Consider the following 22700-nt stretch of genomic DNA (forward strand, 5'->3'; position numbering starts at 1 on the left):
TGGTCTTTGCTTCTTCCAGCACGCTTACGTTTGTCCACCTGTCTTCCCAAGAGATTTGCAGGATTTTCCGGAGGCAGCACTGATGGAATCGTTCCAGGAGTTGCATGTGATGTCTGTAGACAGTCCACCTTTCGCAGGCATATAGCAGGGTTGGGAGGACAATAGTCCCGGTCCTCAAATACTCACTGCTTCGTTCAGAAAAATGCTGCACTCGCAGAGCTCAGGCAGTGTTATATTTCGATTTTGATGTTGACTTTGGTGGAGAGGTGGCTGCCAAGGTAGCGGAAATGATCAACATTTTCTAATGTTACACCATTAAGCTATATCGCTGGCATTGGAGAGGGGTTGGCTGGTGTCTGCTGGAACAGCACTTTGGTTTTCTCGATGTTTAATGACAGGCCGAGCTTCTTGTATGCTTCTGCGAAGGTATTTAGAGTGGCTTGTAGATCTTCTTCTGAATGCACACAGACGACATTGTCATCAGCATACTATAACAGATGTTGTTGGTTTTGGCTTTCAGTCTGCTGAGGTTAAACAGCTTGCCATCTGTCCGATAGATGATTTCCACTCCGCTGGGAAGCTTCCCATCAACAAGAAGAAGTATCATAGCGATGAAGATGGAGAATAAAGTTGGGGCAATAACACATCCCTGTTTGACACCTGATTCCACCTTAAATGGGTCACTTTGGGAGCCATTGCTGTCCAAAACTGTTGCCATCATGGAGGAGCCACTGGATGTTCACGAATGTGTTAGGGCACCCAATTTCTTGGAGGATGATCCAGAGAGCGCTGCCATTCACTGTGTCAAATGCCTTTGCAAGGTCAATGAATGCCATGTACAGTGGTTGATTTTGCTCCCTGCATTTTTCTTGGAGCTGTCGTGCAGTGAGGATCATGTCCACTGTTCCCCTGAAGGGCCGGAAGCCATTCTGGGAGGGTGTCTTCTGAGAGGGGTAGAAGGCGGTTTGCAAGGATTCTTGCGAGGATTTTCCTAGCAGAGGTTAGAAGGGATATACCTTGATAGTTTCCACAGTCTGTTCTTTCCCCTTTTTTGAAGAGGGTGATGATGGTGGCATCCTTGAAATCTGCTGGAATTTTCTCGGTCACCCACACTTTTTCTGTGAGCTGTTGGAGTTGGTGTGTCAGCTCAGGTCCTCCCTCTTTAAAGATTTCAGCAGGGATCCCATCTGGTCCGCTGGCTTTGTTATTTTTTTTGTTGGTTGATGGCATTGCTGACTTCTTCCAAATTAGGCAGTGCTGCAAGCTCATCCCTGGTTTGTTGTTGTGGGATTTGTGAGAACCTCTTTGGCCATATTTGAGCTGCAGTTCAGGAGGCTTTGGTAGTGTTCTTCCCAACGTGGTGCAATTGAGTTTTGGTCCTTCAGGAGTTTGGTTCCATCTGATGAGTGTAGAGGCTGTATTCCATGGTTTCTTGGTCCATAGATGACCTTTGTGGCTTTGAAAATCCCTGAGCATCATGGGTATCTGCCAGGTGTTGGATTTCTTCAACCTTCTTTGTCCACCAGATGTTCTTGAGTTCTCTTGTCCTTCTTTGGATCTGAACTTTTGCGCTGGCATAGATCTTTTTTCTCAGCAGCACAGTTTATGTTTTTCTGCCATGTTTGGAATGCTTTCCTTTTCTTGTCAATTAGCTGTTGGATCTCAATGTCATTTTCGTCAAACCAATGTTGATGTTTCTTGGTTTGATATCCAATAGTTTCTTCGCAGGCTGTGATGATGGAGATTTTCAATTTGTTCCAACGTTCCTCAATATTTCGGGGTGTTCTGTGGGTAGATGGTCCTTAAGTGCTGTTTGGAGAAGGGCTCATCTGGAGGGCTCCTGAAGGGCTTGGGTGTTCATTTTGCGACTTTTCTTTCTTCCTTGGAGTCTGTGCTTGGGGGCGATCTTGATAGCTATCGTGGATCGGATTAGCCTGTGGTCTGTCCAGCACCTCGTCTTTTCTATGGTCCCTGGCCACAGATCGAAGTCTCGCCCGACTCTTGCATTAAAGTCCCCCAGGAGGATGATTTTGTCCTCCTTAGGTATCTCCAATAGGACAGTGTCCACAGGCAGTAAAAATTTTCCTTGATGTCTTCATCAGCATCTAGTGTGGGTGCATAGGCTCTTATGATAGTTGCTTGTTGGTTTTTTGGCAAGTTCAATTCAGAGGGTTGAGAGTCGTTCGTTGCTTCAGCCAGATGTTTCACCAGATCATTTCTGATAGCAAAGCCAACTCCGTGCATTCTTTGGTCTTCTTCAGGCAGTCCCTTCCAGAAGAATGTGTAGCCTCCTTTTTCTTCCTTCAACTGTCCCTCTCCTGCTCTCCGGGTCTCCTGAACGGCTGTTATGTCGATGTTAAAGCATCCCAACTCCCTTGCAATGATAGCAGTTCTGTGTTCTGGGCATTCACTGTCAGTGTTGTCCATCAGTGTCCGTGCGTTCCATGTACCAAAGTTCATTATTCTTTTTTGGCGGGAGGGTGGTGACCCCACTGGACACAGCAGTCCAGTCAGGGATAAGAGAGGCAGACTATGTTTAGGGCACCTTTTCTAGCCTCCTCCCCATGTGGGGTGAGCAGAGTGGATCCTCAAAAGGGCTGATCAGTTGTGGATACAGCTGCTGAACCACTCAACTGCCTTGGACCTTGAGGTAGAATGACTGAGTCTGTATCCACCGCCCATGTGCGAGTCTGTGATTAGGGGCTTCCAAATTTCACAATCCTGCCCCCGTCACCACTCGCTGATCACTATGGGACTTTTGCTGGTTTGTTTTTATTTTCTTTGGAAGATGCCTGTGCATGAGATTTTTTAATGTGTGGAGGTCAGTGCACACAGTCTTCACAGGGTGAGGTTCCACTGGTGGTGTAGTTTAACACAATGACCATGGCTTCTCAGTCTGTTGCATCCTTCATCCGCCTTCACAGCTGTTGTAACATGTACCATGTTATTCTCTGCCTGCTCTGCCATTGAGGTCTTTGGGTCTTCGGACTGTGTTTGGTCAGTCTGGAACCTCCCCCGCAGCCACTCCTGTGAGTGCACGGCTCCAGTTGTTGTGCCCGCAGGTTCATTGGAACACGCAAGCCTCTTCACCACGACAAGGTGACAGTCCATCGAGGGGGGAAGGGTAGATCTTGTCCCTCTTCAAGACCATATGTTGGCCAGACTTGGGCAGCACAGCAATTATATTGTTACAAAAATTTGCACATATTCTTTTGTATGCCTCCTTCGGTGCATTATGAATGAAAAAAATAAATGAATACATGTATGCATGAATAAATGAAGGGTTGTTTCATGAATCACTGTGATGACTGCAGAGCTCAGATGGAACTATGCAAATGCAAAGTGATCTTATATGAAATATCTGATTTGCAATGAAGCATGCCAAGGTCCCATATAACCAGGTCATTTGAATTCAGTTGATTTTGTATCATTAGACTACAATTTTGTGAGGATGGTGAGCATTCTAAGATAGTTTGGAGCACATTTTTTCATAAACTTTTTGATACTGCTTTGCATTTTTATATGACTTTGCCTAAAACTACATAATTATAATTTACAAATCAAAGCCCTTAGTGCTGAGATGCAATTTAAAATTAAGAGAAGTAAGAAGATAATTTAAGAATGTTATGGGAATTAATTTATGTGTGAGGGTGCAGTTCTCTGTGCTAGAAAACCCCGCAATATTTAACCAAGTAGGCCTGAAACTAGTGGAAAGCTCTGAGCAGATCTCTCCATGCAGAAATAAACAACAAAACTGTCAGCTGTTTGGGATAATATATTCCATTAAAGGGAAGCAAATGGAGTATTTGAGATTTCCTGAAGCCATTAGAAGATAAAACTCAGACAAGGACATAAGAAATAGCCTTCTTTGGGGAAAGCTGCCATTGCTGATTCATTTCAATAGTTTTCTGAAAGGAAAGATTAAACTGCTTTATCATACAAAATCTACTTTATGATAATTTTAGTGAGATAATTATGTTGATCTCTTCTGAATTCTTGTTCTACTGCAGCTACTGAGTTTTTGGGGAAGAAATCAAATGTTTACCTGCACTTGTACTGCAGCTGAGAAATTATCATACTCATTGATGACTCACATACACGTTCTCATTTCCTCGGACAATGTTCAATATTAAAATTTGCATATGGTAATCAAAGAAATTTTCTGATAGGTGATGTTCAAAGTCCTACAAGGAGATGTATCTTCCTGATTTCATTCGTTCTATCATCATCTATCTCCTTGGAACCTCTTGACAAGGTTAAAGCATCTCACTCATTCATCTTTTTGTGCCTCTTCTAGATATCAATAGCAATATGTGTGGGAGTCTGAATTGCATTAGAGGTTTGTGAAAGAAGCATGAATATTTATTTTATGTAAGATATTTCAAGGCTTTTTTAAGAGCAAAAACACCTCATAAGAAAACCATGTGTAATAATAAGCAGTAAGAAGTAATTACAGCAGTAATGAGAAATATACACACCAGACACAATAACAGGAAAACAGTTAACAACATATAACACAACTAAGAACCAGGAAAAGTTAAATAAAAATCCAGACAAGACTTAAGACAAAATGGATGGATCAAACCCATGTAAAGCTTTGCAGCCCAGGTGAATAATGTGGTCTGCAGGTCACACACACACACACACCCGCCATCACAGCTTAAGTTGGCTTCAAATTACTCTTATACAACTATTAAGGGTCACTTCAATTTTTAAGGCTTCTTCCTGCACATATGAGTGAAATATGAGTCTTTAAAAATCCTATCATAACAGGAATTTTTGAGGTTTTTTAAAAATTAAAAATGGAATGATGGAGAAATCTAATAAAGAGTATGTATGTATACTTACTTTTTATGTTTAGAAAGTAAGATTCTAAATTTTGTTCAGAAACATACCAGTAGCCATTGTTTCAGGCTCAGTCTGCATGTCTCTTGTTGGGACTTTCTCTCCAGGACCAAAACATGATGGCTGCAAAATCAACCAGTTTTACATTTTTAGGTCTTTTAAAACATAAATACATGTAAAGTTCAACTTTCTATTCTGTGCTGTTTAAGCTTACTCTGTAATAGCTAAATAATACCATGTCCACATTTATTGATTCAATAAAAAAGAATGTTTCGGGTGTAGCACCTATTTTTGATAAAGAAATTATGTCCTTTAACGTTGGATGGATCTACATTGTCATATAATGCAGTTTGAAATTGCACTATATGATACTAGACTGACTGCATTTAACTGCATTATATGAGTATAATCATCATCATCATCATCATCTGAGTGGCCTGAGGGCTGAGAAAAGCAGTATAGAAATAAAGTAAATAAATAAATAAAATCTTTATTTTTAACCTGCCCTCTCTTCCTAGAGGACTCAAGGAGCATGGGCTGTAGACTCATGTAATGCAGGTCAATGCAGTCAGTCTAGGCCCATACAGAGTAGATGGGGACTGGATGTAAACCAGGCATGGACAAACTTTGCCCCCCCCCCCAGGTGTTTTGGACTTCAACTCCCACAATTCCTAACAGCCGGTAAGATGACTGAGATTTCTAGCAGTTGTGAAAGCAGTTGTAAACTGACCATATAAGGCAATTTTAATCTGCATTGTTTGGCACTGTAGATCTAGCCTAAATGTTAGTTATAATGTGCCTAGCAGTATGTGGCATGGCATTTTCAGTGATTACCTCTTTCAGATTAGATGTTTTATAATAAATTGCTTTTGTAACTAGGGAAAAATCATATTTTTAGATGTGCATGTTCTTTTAAATTACATTAATGTGACGTGGAAAGTAACTGAAGGTCAAGATGGTTAGCTCGTATATTTTTTTCTAGTTGTGGTGTGCTTTCCTGTCAATTCCAGCATACAGCAACCCAGAAGCGAACCTATCCCAGGATGTTCATGGCAAAATTGAGAAAGTGTGACTTGCCCAAAGCCTCACAGGGTGTATTTCCTTGTCTGAGTGTGAAACCCGAGGATGTGGACAAGGTACTTGGAGGAATGAGACCCACCACGTCCATCCTAGACCCCTGCCCATCCTGGCTTCTTAAGGAGGCCAGAGGGGGATTGGCTGAGTGGGTAACGGTGGTGGTTAATGCCTCCCTTCGGGAAGGCAGGATTCCAGCGAGCCTAAAACAGGCTGTTATAAAGCCGCTGTTGAAGAAACCATCACTTGACCCCACTAAATTGGACAACTTTCGGCCTGTTTCCAATCTTCCCTTCTTGGGCAAAGTCATGGAAAGCGTGGTGGCCTCACAACTCCAGGTATTCTTGAGAGACACGGATTATCTGGATCCGGCACAGTCTGGTTTCAGACCGGGACATGGTACCGAGACGGTCTTGGTCGCCTTAGTGGATGATCTGCGCCGGGAGCTAGACAGGGGGAGTGTGTCCCTGTTGGTGCTCCTGGACCTCTCAGCGGCCTTCGATACCGTCGACCACGGTATTCTTCTGGGGCGCCTTGCAGAGATGGGTCTTGGAGGCACTGCTCTGCAGTGGCTCCGGTCATTTCTGGAGGGTCGTACTCAGAAGGTGTTACTGGGGGACTCCTGTTCAACGCCGCAGCCATTGACCTGTGGCGTTCCTCAGGGTTCCATCTTGTCCCCCTTGTTGTTTAACATCTACATGAAGCCGCTGGGTGAGATCATCCGGAGTTTCGGGGTGCGGTGTCACCTGTACGCAGATGACGTCCAACTCTGTCACTCCTTCCCACCTGCTACTAAGGAGGCCGTCGAAGTCCTGAACCGGTGCCTGGCCGCTGTAATGGTCTGGATGAGGGCGAACAAACTGAAATTAAATCCAGACAAGACAGAGGTACTCCTGGTCAGTCGCAAGGCCGAACAGGGTATAGGGTTACAGCCTGTGCTGGATGGGGTCGCACTCCCCTTGAAGGCGCAGGTTCGCAGCTTGGGTGTGACCCTGGACTCATCGCTGAGCCTGGAGCCTCAGGTTTCAGCGGTGACCAGGGGAGCATTTGCACAGCTTAGGCTCGTGCGCCAGCTGCGCCCGTATCTTGGGAAGTCTGACTTGGCCACGGTGGTACACGCTTTGGTCACATCCCGCCTCGACTACTGCAACGCTCTCTACGTGGGGCTGCCCTTGAAGACGGTCCGGAAGCTTCAGCTAGTCCAGCGCGCGGCAGCCATGTTGTTAACGGGAGCTGGACGCAGAGAGCATACTACGCCCCTGCTGTCCCAGCTCCACTGGCTGCCGATTTGCTACCGGGCCCAATTTAAGGTGCTGGTGTTATCCTACAAAGCCCTAAACGGTTCCGGCCCAAAATACCTTGCAGACCGCATCTCGGCCTACGAGCCCACGAGGGCCTTGAGATCTTCCGGGGAGGCCCTTCTCTCGGTCCCGCCTGCCTCACAGGCATGTCTGGCGGGGACGAGGGAGCGGGCCTTCTCGGTGGTGGCCCCCCGGCTGTGGAACACCCTCCCTGCTGAAGTTAGACAGGCGCCCTCCTTGATGGCCTTCCGTAGGGGCCTGAAAACATGGCTCTTCGAGCAGGCCTTCAATTGAGTTGTATTCGAATGACATTGGATTGAACAGGACTACGAATTTGGCTATGACCCCAGGACTTGACGAAGCGGATTTTTAGTATAAGTATATGTTATGTTGTATTTGTCTGGTTTTGTATCGTCTTGACGCACTGTACACTGTCTTCTTCTGTTGTTGTTCACCGCCCCGAGTCGCCCTCGGGCTGAGAGGGGCGGTCAATAAATGCAAAAAATAAATAAATAAATAAATAAATAAATTTGAACACTGGTCTCCAGAGTGCTAGAGCAGATCTACTCTGGCCTGCTATCCCAGGGCTGATCCAATGTGGTGTACTCTGGATTGGCGTTAAGACAGATTACACAAGCACCTTCTGGCCACTGTGGGGGCAGAAGGGAGTCCTAACTGCCCAGTAGTCCTGAACTTATTTTTAGATGGTCAGATGACCACCCTTATCATCCCTCCTGTTCTGCTTGTCTAATAAATCCAAAAGTAACTAAGGTGACATGTTGCCCAACGTTGAAATAATGAGAGGCAGAGTTTGAATTTAATCCAATATATTTACATTAATTCAAATGGAATGTTTAGATATTAGGTTCAAAGTCTGTGACTGACTGTTCAAATCGGCATTCAAATATTGGCTTTCGAATACTGAAGCGACACCAGGTAAATGTAAAATCTACTTTTTTGCTTGATGTTTGAGATTCTGTATTGGGTCAGGTACAATGGCATTTCTATGTTCAGAACATCTTTTGTCATTTGCTTTGTCTGTGACCCTGAAAAGAGATCTCATGGGAAATACAGTAGTGAAAAAGAGAGGCTGAAGGTGGCAAGGAAAGGAAATGCTTTTCTACTTTGATATATAGCCTCTCTCAGTGTACTTGTCCCATCTGTTTGAGACATTAAATTATCTAAGGCCACTTACTTGTACTCCTGAGATCAGACACTGGATCATGTTTCAGCATTAAGTGTTGTCCAGATTTTGCTTCCAGTTACATCAGTTTACATGTGTAGTGAAGCCAGTGGCAATGCTATAGATTTTTAAGAGTGCAACTCCTTGGCTCCTTGTCACTGTCATCAGACATCTCATTAGCTTTAGGCAATTTGTTTCTAGTTTTTCTGGATTTGTTCTGTTCCATCACAAAAAGTTTTACTATTCTTCTGTGTCGAATAAAGTGCCTCAGAGACCAGTAACATTTGCAGACTTTGTGTAAGTTGCATGCGAAATCTACATTTTCCCTGATGATTTCCAAAGCAGATGTGAAGGAATGTCTGTCCAGCCCCCATCCCTTTCCCATTAGAGTTGCAATACCCAATTGAGGGTGTATCTTATCAATGTCTGCATGTGCAAAATTCTTTAGAAGTTCCTTTCATGTGCCAATCAAATTCTGAGGGGAAAAAATCTGCTTCAATTTCTGACATGGTGTTCGAAACATTTAACAGGTAGATTGTTGTTAGAAAGAATAATATATTCCAACTGCAGTCCCTCAACAACCATATGTTGAAATACATACAGTGTCCTATCCGTTCAAGTACTTTTCCTCTTGTGGATATTTACAAGACAAATAGGGCATAATAAAATTGTGCTCTTAAATTTATTTGCCTTGCTGTGTAACTTTCTGTAAACATGTCTCCAGGCCATTCGAGAAAATCATGTAAGAGCTAGTATTTAATAGCATTTCCATTTATTAAGATTTACATTGCTTGGGTTTGCTTTCAAGGCCATGATCATAGATTTTTGGTTGTATATAAACTCAAGCAATCATTTAAAAATGCTTTAAAAAGAAAACCCACACATGCATGCATGATTGTTTATAGCCTTGTGTACACAAATGAATCCGATATTTAACATGAAATTAAGAGCAACAGACAGGAGATTTGTAAACATTGAGACAAAAAGAAAAGTTGCCAGAGGAAGAAGGGCTGCTCAGTATAACAAAGTTGGATTGTAAATACCCTGTCAGGAATGGAGATTTAACAATAATACATTGACTGCTTGGATTGTCCTTTACTTCTTTTTAGCGATGTATTGATACTATAGCTGTGGCAGGAAATTCTATAGGGCAGGAAAGTGTTAACATAGTGTGAAGGAGCTCCCTTTTCCTGTGCCCTGTTGGTTTTGTGCCAGTGGCAGGGTGGATAGGTGAATCTCAGGTCAGTGAGGGATTCAGTCTACTCCAGGGCTACAATACCTCTCAGAGTAGAGTAAATATCCACAAGCAGAGATGTGATGTACCAGCAATGTGTAACTCCCATGCAGAAGAGCAACACCGGGCAAAACATGCCAATGACAGGGTGCAGTTGTGCAATATGTATTTGTAAACTGAAATAAGCAATTGAAATACACAGTGTGAAACTGCAATGCCCAATGAATAATGAGCAACTGAAATCACAGTGCAAAATGCACAACCACACATAACATTGTTGCATCCTCCACTTCCGCCACGGTTAGCAGAATATATTGCATTGTGATGAATGATTTATTCTGCATGTGGATTTCAGTCTACACCCCATACAGGCCACTAACAGATAGCTACTAGCCTGGTTTTATTTTGAACTTTAAGAAAGCTCTCTAAGGGAGGTGGGGGGATTTAGCAATTTGGAAAGCTAATTGGGCTAAAATCTAGAGTGGATTTGCCCTCTCGCTGACATGGAAGCTGCCACTGCACGGGAGGCAGGTTGCTTCCTGTTGTCTCCTGTTTGAAGAGATGTATAAAGAAACAGCAATATACAATTCTGTGAATTTGTGTACCTTGCCTCTTCCATTCTATTAGGGAAAAACAGGTGCAAAAAGTCACTCCCAGAATCCTGTGCCATGCCCTGTCTGACATCAACTAATCACAGGTCATGGAATTTTGTAGCAGGTTCAACCAATCAGTTATAATGAAATATTGTGAAGAGGGAAATAGTTTCATAGTGAAGTCAGTGGGTTCTAGCCAGCCAGAAGAGTAGGTGAGAGCAGAAGATAATACAACTGCTGATGTTATGGGTTTAAAGAGAACCCATGAAATAAAACTTCGTTCCTTTCCATATTGAAGTGCAAGTTGAGCATCCCATATCCAGAATTTAAAAAATGCAAAATACTCCAAAATGATCCACATAGGTGGCTGAGATACTGATATCTTTGCTTTCACACAAACTTTGACTCATGCACAAAGGTATTAAAATATTGTGTATACAATTAACTTCAGGCTATGTGTATTAGGTATATATGATACATAAATGTTATGATTAGACTTGGATCCTATCATTAAGATGTCTAATTATGTACATATATGCAAATACAGGTACTCCAAAATCCAAAAGGATATGAAATCCAAAACACTTCTGGTCCCAAGCATTTCAAATAATGGATGTCCAGCTGCTTGAGTGTATTCTGTCAATGGCTTCTTTGGTTCCAATTCATGTACCCCTAAAGACCCAGGATGCGCATGTCTGCATTTTGTATTCTTGTTTCCCTTTTGACAACTCAGTGGATTGGGTGTTGATAGATGGTTTAAGAGTGGACTCTAGAGAGAGGAATGAAAGGTAAGCAGGGATGCTGTCACACCATTGTATTTGTGCTATGGAATAATTACTTCTATGGGGAACTTTATAATTCTGCTTTTTATCTCAAGGTGAAGTGGGTGATGCAACAACATCCATGCGCTCTTAAGCCCTGATACAAATCTCACCTACAAGGAAGCCTTTGGCAAGTCATTACCTCTCATTCTTAACTTTTCCCACAGCAATTGGACCAGCAATTCCAACCTATTTAAAAAGTTGAATATATGTGTGAAGTGTTTCTAGAATTCTAAGGTGCTGAGTCAATAGTAAATTCTTAGTCATAGTTCTGTCATTGCTGGTACTTTCCCACACTATAAATTGCCCCGGTGCTTGTTTTCGGTGACCTTTATTTCCCCAAACAAACTGAACATTATTGAACATCAGTATTGATCCATGAAAAAAGTAACTATTATTTGAAATCCTTTATTTGATAAGATTTACTCCCACTTTTTGATTGATTTTAATTATGTAAGTGCAGAAGTTGCTGAAGCAATCTGGTAAAAACACCTCTGTACACAAGGATTACAGTCGCATTACCCACACTTGTCCTTGGTGAATATTAAATATGTCTGCTTGTGATTTTGTATTAGTTTCTTTGGGCCCCCTTCTGTCTTCTACCATGTTTTACCAGTCTGGGAAAGACATCTTAAAGGTCACAGAGGTACGAAGACTGGCAAAGAGTGGGAATTCCAAGATGCCAAGGAACTAAGAAAGGGGAAAGAGAGCTAACCCTTGACAAATAAAGATTACACAAACCACAGAGAACTGATGCACATTAAGGGCTTTCTTTTGCATGCTTTTGTGGGAGTTTGTTTTTTGGCCGCCATAATTTGAAACTAGCTTCAAACTGCATTAAATGGTTGGTGTAGCTGGAGCCTAGGGCCCCTTCTACACTGCCCTGTATTCCAGGATCTGATCCCAGATTATTTGTTTATCCCAGATTATCTGACACTGGAGACTCATAATCCAGTTCAAAGCAGATAACCTGGGATCAGATCCTGGGATATAAGGGCAGTATAGAAGGTGCCTAAGTCATCATGAAGCAGAATGGGCCATGTTGAGGAGAAAATGCAATTTAAAGAAATGCAAAGTTGGAATAGGGTGAAAAATTATTACTGTCTAAATTTCCCTCTACTTCTTACCTTATGTCTCCTTCAGCAATGTAAGGGCATCTTGCCCTTTACATGCACATATACTCTCACTGGAAAATGTATTTTGAATTTAATAAAAGATAGAAGAATAATTCAAATGCATGTATTTCAATGTGAAACCTCTGAAATCCTTTCCCCGGGGAAATAGTAGCTGTGTTAGTCTGTTCAGCAAAACAACAGAAAGTGATGCAGCTAATACATTTTATGTGTAATAAATACATTTTATGTATCATAAACTTTTAGGCATTAGCTCACTTTATCAGCTACACTATTCCTCAGATGACTGGTTATAGTATACATAATTGGTTGTGTGTCAAAAGAAAAAAGGGTTACAAAAATGGGACCTGCTATGAAAGCACGTGCCAAATAAGATATGTTCTTCTATAACATTTTTATTTGGGTCTTATGGTGACAAATATACTTTCTGTAAACTGATGTAGCATAATCACAAATTATACTTATATTTCAGAATTATCCAAGTTAAAAAAATCTACTACAACCATTTTATTATTTACACAATGTGTAAACAAAGATGAGCGAATATGTCAAGGCATTAAGCATGTACACAATTTAGGGAATTGATGATGATGATGATGATGATGATATTTGTTAGATGGCTTGAGGCAGGTTACAACATGGTTTAACAGCCAATAAAATATAATGCTGTGAAATGATTAAAAGTCATATTTAGAAAAAAAACCATTACAATTTGGGCTGTTGTGAATTTTCTGGGCTGCATGGCCATGTTCCAGGAGCATTGTCTCCTGATGTTTTGCCTGCATCTATGGCAAGCATCACAACTTCTGAGGGTGCCTGCCATAGATGCAGACAAAATGTAAGGAGACAATGCTTCTGGAACATGGTCATATGGCCCAGAAAATTCACAACAACCCAGTGATTCTGGCCATGATTCTGGCCATTACAATTTGGACAAAAGTAGTAATCCCAACTAGAATACATTTAATCTATAAAATTTAACCTAAGTGTTAACTCAAAATTTAACAAAGAGGCTATTCTAGTGGAAGCTAACAATAGAATCCAGACCTTTCTCTCCTGATGTTGTGTAGTGGTATATGTAGAAATGTCTAGAATATGTTTCTTAATACAACCAGTTTCACAACAGAATGATGAAACACTGTCAAGGAAAAAATAACAACACTGGACAGTGTTTTGAGTGAGGATGCTTTCTATTATATCTGCCTTCACTTCGGGAAAAAACATTGTAAAGAACTATAAATAGATGTTATGCAATTCTCATAAATAACTGAATCACAGTCCCTAAAGCTACCAGTAACACTTTAAAAAACATAAAACAGTATAATCAATTATTCGTTTGAGTTTTTTCAGATATTTATGTAATTTCTTTCAGTTCAAATAACGTGCAATATGGTTGGCAAAAAGTAAAAATAGAATGAATATATATAAGTGAAACCATAAAAACAAATAATTCTAAAAAACAGAAAATTCAAGAAGACAGAAAATTCCCTTTAGATATTTGTTAATACACTGCATTGAATCTCTTGCTCACTCTGCACTAATGCAAAGTGTTTCTGCTTTTTCAAAACAAAGCTATTCTGAATGGTGGGAGATTTCCCTGAATAGAACAGAATATTGTGAAGGAAGCTGCAATAGTTAGGAGGGTTTGGGGAAAGTCATGTATCTTCTTTAAAGAAAGCAAAGGTTTCTGCAAAACACTAGATGCAGCTGCTTGGAGCCTGGCTTTTTTTAAAAATAAAGGCTTCTATCTGTCAATTGTGTTGGGCAACATATTTAAATGAATGCTATGATATTTAAACAAGGATGGTCCCAGGGAAATTCCTGTAACCAGAATTTTAAATGTAACAACTAACAAATCACCCCATGTTAATTTTTCCACATATTTAATGTGCTACATGCAACCCCTACATCAGTTTGTGACTTTAAAAACATACATGTTAAAAGTGACCTTGATTTGCATTTCTTGTTTACCTTAAAATCTGCATTTGGTCAGCAATTTTGCCCAACTTGCATATTATTGTACTTAGTTGTTGAGCCAGAATCCAGAAATACAGAAAACTATGCAACAGAAGGATATAAGTGATCTGCATATTGGTTCAGTAAGTGTGGATGAGGTCATTTTATTAAAAATGTAGCCAAAATGAAAATCTCACCTGTTACTACTTAAATGTTACAAATGCCATCTAAGCAGTTTGTTGATTGTACATATTTTCTTTTCAGCTTAACAACATGGCTAATTGGACCAGAATTGTTCTGTTACGTTTTTTAAATTATTATTTCTTTAACATTTACTAAACATAATGAGACATCCTGGACATGGCACCCAAATATAAACACAAAATTCATTCATGTTACATATATACCTTATAACTTCTTTGTATTCATGATGAGAGTGAAAAACTCTCTCTTTGGGAAGTAAATGTGAGGGAAGGCAAAACTGGCATGCTGTGATGGCTTAATTCTTGGAAGTTTGGGTTTGAAGCCATGTATTTCCAACCAAGTTAGTGTAGAAAATTTGTTTTCTTTCTTCCCAGTCCTCTCCCTCTCCTTCCTTTTAAATGAGAGGCCTCTAACATCATTATGGCAGGCACATATAACATAATTCCCTGTATGCCAAGAATGGCACTTACTGAATTGGTCCAGCACAAATGGGAGGCAATTTCCTTTTTGCTAAGAATTTTTTTTTACCTATGGAGAAATTACCTGTGTGAGATGGAAAGAACCTGTCACTTTAAGAACTTGTGGTTGAAATTATTTGAATGCAAAAAAGCAAAGCTGGCAGGTTTTTCCAGCCCTGCCAAAAAGTGTGGTGCAATATCAGATGAATTCAAATCCAGATCTTCCTGAAAATCCAGCACTATAAGCACTACACTATGCTGACTCTTTTAACATAATGTCTTGTTACATTTCATATTTAGGGTGGAGTCATCTTTCCTATGCACACAACCACTGTCTTCTCTCTCCTCTGACAACTTAAGCTGCAGCTGTACTTCTCACAGGTATGGCATTTAACAGCTATGCTTCCAAAGACCAGCCTGCTCAAGATGGATGCTCAATTATTCATGTGATGATTTGCATAGCACATGGCGTTGTAATACTCTGCCTCCCACACACTAGCCACTGATGCCGAAGCCTTGATAAATTGTTGATAAGGGCCTTCCTGTGTTCAGACAAATCTCCCTTGACATATCTGTTCTTTAGATCCTGCACCATATGAAGTACTTACTTCTCCAACTCTCCTTCAAACAGCCTGACGAATACAATACATCAGTAAATTTTACATGTCAAACTTCTATCATGTTGTCTAGTTAACCATTACTATAAAACAATCCAAGTGTATATGTATGTTTGTTTTTCATATTGTCCAGAGCTTATTTACTTATATAGACCTATAAACAGCCAATCATTGTCCTATGCTCCAAACAACAAATGTCCCACAACTTCAGTATTAGAATGCAAGACCTGCTGTTCGCTTAATTTCATACATGTCAGTCACAGTTTATCCAACAAGCCAAACAGAGAAATAAGATGGTGGTCTAGAAGTTGTTATAAGAAGTCAGTTATAGGAGGAACAAGAAGCCAGCAAGGAGTAAATGTAGTCAGTCCAAAGTCAAGAAAGCAAGAGTGCATAGGAGTACCAGCAGTCATTCAGATGAGACAGCTGTAAGCAAAAGAAATAATGGGAGCTGATAGGAAAATTATAGCAGTAGTCTCCAAAACACTAGGTGTATAATTAATTAGTATTTCCTATTTAACAGAAGCTGGGATAGCTGGAATCTCTGTTTCTTCATTGCTCAGAAAAGAGTGGTGGCATCTCACCCCTCTCAGCCTCCAGCTCCATGGACTCAGAGAGATAATTCTTATCAGGAGATAAATATTTTTGGACATCTGTGTCTGAATCAACTATCTCCAGAGGGTGAATTATGACAATTACCATTCTAGAAGCTGACCATGAAAATAATATATGCTGGACTACAACTTTTTTGTAATTAATTCATTGGTTGGTTTCATTGGTTAACTTGTCATTACTGGACTTGGTCCCACTTGTAAGCTGCTCCGAGTCCCTTCAGGGAGGTGATGGTGGAATATAAAAATATAATATTTATTATTATTATTATTATTATTATTATTATTATTATTATTATTATTGCCTTCTCTGTCTGGTGATTATATTCTCTCAGTTTTCTACATCCATTTAGTGAAAAGGAACCATTGGTACATCCTTTCTCATATAGTAAAACACTTCTAGTCCAAAAAACTAGAGATGGTGATTTGACCCCATTTTTGCAGGAGGGATACAATAAATGGGCCTCAGACTTTCTCTTAGTTAGAGATTTCTCTTTCAACATAGTAAGTTTATCCATTTTGGCAAGTTTGCTTATTTTTTCATAAGCTAATTGTCTTGTGATGGAATCATTGCATCTTTCCATCTTTGAGCATAGGTAATTCTTGCTGCCATTATGAAATATGGCAATAACCTTCCACATTTCCTATTGAGTTATTCTTCTAACATTCCAAGCAGAGAGAGTTCAGGTTTCATTTCAAATTTGACTTCAATAATTTCTTCATGCATATTTCTGCCTTTTCCCCACATTTCAAAAAATCTCTAGAGCTATTTTTATACATCTTAGCAATGCTTCCTAGACTGCAACTTTTGATCAGTGTTATTGATAGCTTAAGAAACAAATCTAACCCAGTGGGAGCCTTTTGTAACTGGTAATTTAAAAAAACTTCATTGAGATGGGCTTCGGCTCCTAGAAGAAACCAAATTATCCCAGGTGCAGACAGGGGACTGAATTCCAGTGAGGGTTCCCATTGGAAGAATTGGCAAGAACAACATAAATTTAACTGTTTTTTCTTTCCATATGCAAATCCTAAATTACTTTTCATGCTGTTCTATGAATTCTCCCAGCTGTTTGAAGTAGCATTTCAGGAGGCACAATGGCTGAATGGAAGAGAGAATCAGTAAATATTCCTCCATCCCTTTCTCCAACTTATAGAAGCTCTGAAACAAGGAAACGGAGGAGGAAGAATATAGCTTTTTGCAAAGTTCAAGAGGCAATGCCTCTGTTCAATGAATTTATAATCTAAAACTGACAAAGGTGAGGCAACAAAGGAAGAAAGGGAATGAATAGAATAGAAATTGTTAAAAGACTACTAGTAGTTTATTTCACCTACATATACTCAGCCTTCTTTTTCACAAATTCAAGACTAAGGCAAGGATGGACAACTGCAGCGGTTGTGCTCTGGAAATTTTACAAGGATTGTAGAAATTACTGTCCATCTCTGCCCCTCCACTCCAAAAAACACTTTTCAATGTGTGTGTTGTTAAAAAAAGAAATTGCCATTTTTGAGATTTTCAGGTAGTGCAGGCCTTTTTTGCCAGAAAAAGAGCTATCTGGAGAGCCTGAAGTTATCAAGGAGACATAATTTTGGGTCCCAGGTTCACCCTTTGGCCATACCTGCCTAAGGGGATAGGTCAAATACTATAGTGGGAATGTATTTTAAGGAGGGTTTTTAGGAAGATATGCTTATCATACAAATGTTCTGGAATTTTTCTCTCAAGATTTGTTATTTGTGTAAATATTTGTTTATTATTTATTGAATTTAAAATTATGTATACTTGTACTGAGATTTGCATGTTATCCATACAGGAAGCAACCTATGCATGAACTATGATATTTTAAGTTGTCCACAAAAATAACTCTCACAGGCATTTAATTGCTGGGGGGAAAAGCCTGCTACTTCTCAAAATTTTTAATTGAATTGATATCTTAAACAGCCTCATTCTCCCTCACACAAAATACTATGAATTCAAAAGGAAAATAAGCTAAATTGCTCTTATTTATCTGAAAGTTTCCAAGCTATCTAAAATGCATGCAAATATTAAAGCTATACTAATAGAGCATTCAGACTGGCTTTTTTGTCTATAGTTTCTCCCAAATAAAAGCATTGTCTGCAAGTAGCTGGATCTTACTTTAAATCTGCTAGATAAAGGACAGTTTATTGGATGGATAAAACATGGAAATATAAGTCTTTGTGTAATGTTGCTATGTTTTATAATCAATACAAGTGGTTTGTTTACAACAAATGGTTCAATAGTCATATACTTGGAGTCTTAAAAGAAAGTCATGCCCAGTTGTGTAGAACAGACAAATGATTTGGAGTTTAGATTCATGTCCAATCTGAGCACATACAAGCTCTTTTTCCTATGCTACAGGATTTGTGATGAGATGGGAAATAGATACAAAATCACATTTAGTAAACAAGCAAACACTGCTTGCTTGCTTACTAAACATGATTTTGTATCTATTAAATGTAGAATAACCCCCCCCCCCAAATGCTGCTTTTTCAAAAATGTTAACAATAAATGGACCCGTTTTTTTTCTATTACTTTTTAATTTGTAGCATTGTAATAACATATGAAAATACTCTATTTGTCAGCATTGTTTTGTGTTGTAAATTAGCATTAATAACAACAATCACAAAAATAATGTGAATTCAGCAGTCAAAATAATTAAACTGACAGTTGAATTCATATTTCAGATTCCCCTTTTTATATTAAAGGATTTGCAGTAAAATAGAAAACAGACTACAAAATGAGGCCAAGCAAAAACATTAAACTGCTGAGAATGAGAATGAAATATATTACTCAACTCATGTTACATAAAAATAAATTTTCAATGTAGCTGTGTTGTTGATACCATCATTCACAATGTAAATGTATCTAACAAAGATGCAGTTTGCAAACAGTGCTGAATAGAGTAAGTATGTGACACCAGAATAAGAATGCATATTCAGTGATACAAGATTGCTCTTTTGAAGTACAGACTTAGAAACTGCGAGCAGCATGTACATTGAATGATTAATTAATTAATTAACATAGCTTATTTCTCTGTAATGCATGCACTAGTAACCTTAAGGTTGGACTTCTGTAATGCACTTTACATTGGGCTAACTTTGTACCAATTTTGGAAACTCCAGTTGGTTCAAAATATGGCAGCCAGATTGGTTACAGGAAGATTTAGGAGTGAGCATATTACACCTATCCTAACATTACTCCACTAGCTGCCAATTAGTTTCTGGGCAAAGTACAAGGTGTTGGTTTTGACCCTTAAATCCCTGCATCAGTGTTTCTCAACCTTCCTAATGTTGCGACCCCTTAATACACTTCCTCATGTTGTGGTGACCCCCAACCATAAAATTATTTTTGTTGCTACTTCGTAACTGTGTGCTACTTTTATGAATTGTAATGTAAATATCTGAAATGCAGGATGTATTTTCATTCATAGGACCAAATACCCTATACGCACAAATTTGAATACTGGTGGGATTGCCGGGGGGGGGGGGTGATTTTGTCATTTGGTAGTTGTAGTTGCTGGGATTTATAGTTCACCTACAATCAAAGAGCATCCTGAATTCCACCAATGATGGAATTGAACCCAACTTGGCACACAGAACTCCCATGACCAACAGAAAATACTAGAAGGGTTTGGTGGGCACTGACCTTGAATTTTGGAGTTGTAGTTCACCTACATCCAAAGAGCACTGCGGACTCAACCAATGATGGATCTGGACCAAACTTGGCACACATACTCAATATGCCCAAATGTGAACACTGGTGGAGTTTGGGGAAAATAGACATTGATATTTGGGAGTTGTAGTTGCTGAGAATTATAGTTCATCTACAATCAAAGAGCATTCTGAACCCCACCAACGATAGAATTGGCCCAAACTTCCCACTCGGAAACCCCATGACCAACAGAAAATATTGTGGTTTGTTGTAGGATTTTCAGACCATATGGCCATGTTCTAGAAGCATTCTCTCCTGATGTTTTGCCTGCATCTGTGGCAGGCCATCTTCAGAGGACCTCACAACCTCTAAGGATGCCTGCCATAGATGCAGGCAAAATGTCAGGAGAGAATGCTTCTAAAACATGGCCATACATCCTGAAAAACCTACAATAACCCAGTGATTCCAGCTATAAAAGCCTTCAACAATACAGAAAATACTGTGTTTTCTTATGGTCTCTGGTGACCCCTCTGACACCTCCTCGTGACCCCCCCCCCAGAGGTCCCGACCCCCAGGTTGAGAAACACTGCCCTACATGGTTTGGGTCCAGGTTAGCTAAAGGATTGCCTTCTCCTGTACACCTCTCCTCGAACACTTAGGTCCTCTGGGGGGCAGTTACTCTGACCAGCCAAAACTTGACTGGCGATCATCACCCAGAGGACCTTTTCATCAGGTGCCCCAAGAGTATGGAGTGGCCTGCTGGAAGAGCTCCGAGATCTAAATGAGTTGTTAGAATTTAAAAACCATCTAGAGACCTATCTCTTCTGGAAAGCCTACCCAGCCAGTTTTTAAGCATTAATTTTAAACTTGTGTCCTGTTTAATCTCAGTTTTGTGTATTTCAATATGTATTTTATAGAAATATGTTTTAATTTGTATCTTTTATAGAAAAATATTTTCATATGTATATTTTATAGAAATATGTTTTAATATATGTATTTGTGGTATTTTTCAATGCTTTTGTTTTAATAATTCTGTAACCCTCCTTCAGCCATGAGGTGTCTAAGAAATGATATTATTATTATTATTATTATTATTATTATTATTATTATTATTTGATACACAACATAATTAGTACACAGCAAACTAGATCACTATGCTGGCTTTTGTATTCCATCACATGTGGACACTTCCTCCTCCTCCTTTTTTTCAAAGAAGGTGAAAGGTATATAAGTTTGCACAAATTTCATTCTGATAGACAAGAATAATTTTTACCATATTTCTGATCATTAAGAGAAAATAATGACAAACTGCGTAGTTTGTAAAGAGTATTGTTATTTTGGGGTTTAATCTGTATCAAAACATATGTGGCTATTTTCTGATATTTCTGTACAGAAAATTACTGTTCTTCATAGAGAAAAAGCATTTTATGCAGAGAATATGAGTTTTATTTTCATAGAGAATGCAAAGATTCTTATCCATCCAGAGTTTTTTATATTTAAGACACCCCTCTATATATATATATATATATATATATATATATATATATATATATATATATATATATTCTTTCCTTCCTTCAGAGGAAAGTAAACCCCCATTATCCCATAAACTCAGCAATTTTTCTTTCTTTCACTTGCTCACTTAATTTTCCAAGGTATCTCTCTGGGCCTCAAAAATTATATACTCCAAGGCCCTGTGGAGGTGAGAGGATCCCTCTTGTCCTTTGCTGAACATAGCGTTTGTTGAATTTTCTTACCAATATTAAAAAACACTAAAAACTGCCTACTAGTATTTTAAAAAACCTCTAAAGTCAAGACAGAAAATAAATAACAACACTCAGAAAACAGGATAATTCCAGACAGAAAACAATCAGGGTTAGCTAACACCTCCCAAAGGCTTTCCCCAGGCTATTCAATGCTAATCAAACTGGTTAATTGCTACATTCACACTTGCCTCAAACAGACAAGAGTTCTTTCTTCCACCCTGGACATTCCATAGATATATAAACCCCACTTACCTAGTGTCCAACAGACCTCACAATATCTGAGGATGCCCGCCACAGATGTGGGTGAAACATCAGAAAAGGATATTTCTGGAACATGGCCATATAACCTGAAAAACTCACAGCAACCCAGAACTAAAAAATTTCTGTGTTTACAACTGTGCCATGTAGATACTTTGGAGTGCTTTCTCCACCAACATCTTCTTTGGCCATGGAAAATAAACCTCTGATTTTGTCTTCTGTGTCTTATTTGGCCTTCTGGAAAGCTAGACACACTGAGGTGTCAATGCTGTGGTTTTAGCAGAACTGAAATCAGTTGACAGTTCCATTGACATTAAGTTCCTTGTAGTGGATTAAAAGGATACACAGGGGAAAGGCCAAATCTTACTCGGGGCCCTTCCACACAGCCCTATATCCCAGAATATAAAGGCAGAAAATCCCACATTATCTGAGTGAGGATTCCGATAAACCAGTTCAAGGCAGATAATGTGGGATTTTTTGCCTTGATATTCTGGGATATAGGGCTGTGTGGAAGGGCCCTCACACAGCTTTCCTCCTTCATAGCTTCCAAACTTCATTGCTAGTCACACTGCATGGAATCAGGAAAAGCTACAAATGAGCAGCAGGAAGATCTTGTTGTATCTGCTTTATCTGGCAGTGCCATGCTGGGTGAGTGGGTGTTACTTGGGCCACTGCCCAGTGGTGCCAAACTGGATTCAGTGCAACTAGGCAGTGTGGATGCCCTCCAACTGCCAACACAGCTTGGGGTATCCATGTCTAAATGCAAGTGACCTGGAACCAGCTGTTTGGATGCTGATTCCAGCCTGCATTTTGTAACTATGTAGAACTGCCTTTTTATTATATTTTGTGGATTCCTTTTAATTAAATGATGTTTTAACCTTTGTAGGTCAGTTGGAGTCCTAATTTTTGGAAAAGCCAGGATATATAGAGAGCACTGTACATCTTAGATTTGTATATCTGAACAAATGCTCAATGAACG

The sequence above is a fragment of the Anolis sagrei genome, chromosome 3 (assembly GCF_037176765.1).
Source record: "Anolis sagrei isolate rAnoSag1 chromosome 3, rAnoSag1.mat, whole genome shotgun sequence".
Lineage (NCBI taxonomy): Eukaryota > Metazoa > Chordata > Lepidosauria > Squamata > Dactyloidae > Anolis > Anolis sagrei.